The sequence below is a fragment of the Lepus europaeus genome, chromosome 7, assembly GCF_033115175.1.
Source record: "Lepus europaeus isolate LE1 chromosome 7, mLepTim1.pri, whole genome shotgun sequence".
In the NCBI taxonomy this organism is placed as follows: Eukaryota; Metazoa; Chordata; class Mammalia; order Lagomorpha; family Leporidae; genus Lepus; species Lepus europaeus.
In genome coordinates, this window is record NC_084833.1 from 16,981,028 (window position 1) to 16,984,972 (window position 3,945).

At 36.5% G+C, this 3,945-nt stretch overlaps 1 non-coding gene across 1 annotated transcript; it reads left to right on the forward strand.

The window, feature by feature from the left end:
* Window positions 1–561: 561 nt before the first annotated feature.
* On the forward strand, window positions 562–668 carry LOC133764917 (U6 spliceosomal RNA). The gene has a single exon (XR_009866486.1). It is a non-coding gene; the product is annotated as a U6 spliceosomal RNA (small nuclear RNA).
* Window positions 669–3,945: the final 3,277 nt, after the last annotated feature.

Sequence of the window (3,945 nt, forward strand, 5' to 3'; positions counted from 1 at the left end):
ATCTTTTTGTAATTTTTTATTTATAAAGAGGGAACAAATTTCATATATTTCATATATTCCATTTTAAGAGCATAATGATACTTAACACCCTGCCCTCCCTCAATCACTCACCCCCACTCTCGCTCTTTTTTTCTTAGCTGTCTTTATTTATTTGACAGGTAGAGTTATAGACAGTGAGAGACAGAGAAAGGTCCTCCTTCCATTGGTTCACCCCACCAATAACCACCATGGCTGGCGCTGTGCTGATCTGAAGCCAGGAGCCAGGTGCTTCCTCCTGGTCTCCCATGCAGGTGCAGGGGCCTAAGCACTTGGGCCATCCTCCACTGCCTTCCTGGGCCACAGCAGACAGCTGGACTGGAAGAGGAGCAACTGGGACTAGAACCCAGTGCCCATATGGGATGCCAGCGCTGCAGGCGGAGGATTAACCAAGTGAGCCATGGCACTGCCCCCTCTTATTTGTCTCTTAATTTTTATACTTTCAGTTTTCTTTCTAATCACAAGCTTAACCCTCCACTGAATATAGAATTCAACAAGAGGTAAGAATTAAAAACAATATTCCTCATGCTCACTTCAGCAGCACATATACTAAAATTGGACCAATACAGAGAAGATTAGCATGGCCCGTGTACAAGGATGACACACGAATTCGTGAAACATTCCATATTTTAAAAAAAAAAAAAGTTTCTCAAGAGCATATACAGGATTATAAAAATTAATCAAATGTCAAATGCCAATTAGCTCATACACATTACATATTTTTGTACTATATATATTAGTTACCACAAATCAGGGAAAATGTATTTTATTTGTCTTTTGGGGATTAGCTTATTTCACTAAGCATAATGGCCTCAAGTTTCATCCATTTTGTTGCAAATGATAGGATTTCATTTCTTTTTACAGCTGAGTACTGTTCTGTCTTGAACATATACCACAATTTCCTTACCCAGTCATAAATTGATGAATATTTGGATTAATTCATATCTTATCTATTTTGTGTTGAGCTGTTATAAATATGGGGGCACAGATAATGGTTTCATATGCTGATTTCATTTCCTTTGGGTAAATTCTCAGGAGTGGAATGCCTGGGTCAAATGGCAGATCTATTTTAATATTTCTGAGGAATCTTCACACTGTCTTCCATAATGGTTATATGAATTTACATTCCCACCAGCAGTGTATTAGAGTGAGTTATTCCCTGCATCCTCAATGGCATTTGTTGTTTTTTTTTTCCGTTTTTATTTTTGGATGATAGCCATTATAACTGAGGTCTAGTAAAATATCATTGTGATTTTCATTTGCATTTCCCTGATGGCTAGTGATCCTAAATATTTTTTCATGTGTCTGTTGACCATTTGTATTTCATCCTTTGAAAAATGCCTTAGCCCATTTCTTAACTGTCTTCCACAGTTGCTGGATTAGTTTCCATTCCCACTAACAGTAGAATAGGGTTTCTTTTCCCCCACATCATCACCAGCATTTGTTGTTTGTTGATTTCTGTATGAAAGCCATTTTAATGGGGTGAGGTAAAACTTCTTTGTGGTTTTGATTTTCATTTTCCTGATGGCTAGTGATCTTGAACATTTTCTCATGTGTCTAGTGGCCATTTGGATTTCCTCTTTTGCAAAGTGCCTGTTTAAGTCCTTCGTCCATTTCTTAACTGGGTTGTTTGTTTTATTGTTTTTGAGTTTCTTGATCTCTTTATATATTCTTGCTACTGACACTTTATTATTTGTATTGTTTGGAAATATTTTATCCCATTCTGTCAATTGACTTCAATCTGATGATTATCTCTTTTGTAGTGCAGAAGCTTCTCTATTTGATGTATTCCTATTAGTCAATTTTGGCTTTGACTGCCTGTGCCTCTGGGGTCTTTTCCAAGAACTCCTTGCCTGTGCCAATGACTTGCAGAGTTTCCCCAATACTCTCTAATAATTTGATGGTATTGGGTCATAGATTTAGGTCTATTATACATTTTGAGTGGATATTTGTGTAAGGTGAAAGGTAGGGGTCTTGTTTCATATTTCTGAATGTGAAGATCCAGCACCATTTGTTTAAGAGACTGTCATTGCTCCAGGTATTGATTTAGCTCCTCTGACAAAATTAATTTGGTTACAGATGCTTGGATTGACTTCTATAATTTCTATTCTCTTCCATTGATCTACAACTCTGTTTTGATACCAGTACCAGACTGCTTTGATACCAGTACCAGACTGCTTTGATTATAACTGCCCTGTAATACATCTTGAAATCTGGTATTGTGATGCTTCTGGCTTTGCTTTTGTTGTATAAGATTGTTATAGCTATTTGGGGGTCTCTTGTGTTTCCATATGAATTCCAGCATCATTTTTTCTATATCTGAGAAAAATGTCATTGGTATTTTGATTGGTGTCACATTGAATCTGTAAATTGCTGTCAGTAGTATGGACATTTTGATGACATTGGTTCTTCCAATCCATGAGCATGGAAGCCTTTTTATTTTTGTGTGTCTTCTTCAATTTCTTTCTTTAATGTTTTGTAATTGTCATTGTAGAGATCATTGACATCCTTGGTTAAATTTTTTTCCAAGTTATATGATTTTTGTAGCAATTGTGAATGAGATTGATCTTAGAAGTTCTTTCTCAGCCATGACATTATCTCTGTGTATACAAAGGCTACTGATTTTTTGTGTTGATTTTATATCCTGTTACTTTATCAAACATTTCTATGAGTTCCCATAGTCTCTTAGTGAAGTTTTTTGGATCCCCTATATATAGAATCATGTCATCCGCAAATAACAATAGTATGACTTCCTTTTTCCCAATTTGTATCCCTTTGATTTCTTTTTCTTTCCTAATGGCTCTGGGTAAAACTTCTAGGATTATGCTGAATAGCAAGGGTGACAGTGACATCATTGTCTGGTTGCAGATCTTATGGGTAATGCTTCCAACTTTTCCCCATTCAATAGGATGTCAGTTTTTGGTTTGTTATAAATTGCCTTGGTTGTGTTCAGGTATGTTCCTTCCATACCCAATATGCTTAAAGTTTTTTTCTTGAAAGGATGTTATATTTTATCAAATATTTTCTCAGCATATGTTGAGGTAATCATACTTTTTTTATTCTGGGAAAATGAAAAGTACATGGGATATTGTTGGGTCTTTGGGAAATCACTGAGCCCAACTCCAGAATTAGAATTTTCAGAATGCTTGGAACAGACATCACAGAGGGCTCCATGCTCATACTATGGAGCACATAGATTATCTGTGCAGGTCATGTACCTGAATGAGTACTGGATGTAGGCACAGTGAAGTGCACATTGGCACAGTAGGGCAGAGGAGGTAATTACACCAGTCAAGATGATTACCCTCTCTTCCTAAAGACTATCAAGGATATCTACCATGCATAACTGGGGTGTTATTCTGAGCTTTTGCTACGCTTACAAATCCTGGCCACAGAGTCTGTGGCCCTTCACACACCTTTGGATATCCCCTGAAGGTGCAGCCATTCCACTATGCCCAGAGGCACATTCCCAAGAAAAAGATTTCAGAGGAAATATCAACTGTTTCTCCAGGTGCATAAAATTAAGTGTATAAATACAAGAAACATAAATAAGGAAGACCATATGACTCCCCAAAAGGAGCACAATAACTTCAATATTAAACTCTGAACATGTGATTAATAAAATTCCTGAAAAGTAACTCAAATGATTATAAAATTACTCAGAAACACAGAGAAGCAGTCACATGAGTTAAAGAAGTCTGTGAATGACATGGATCAGAAATTCTGACAGAAAATAGAAATATTAAAGAAAAATCAAACTGAAATATTACAAATGAAGAATTCAATATGTCAAATAAAGAATACAATGGAAAGCCTTAACAACAGACTCAGTGAGGCAGAAGGAAGAACAGCTGTGCTAGAAGACAAAGTCTTTGAATTATTTCAAAATCAAAACTGTCTAGTATTGGC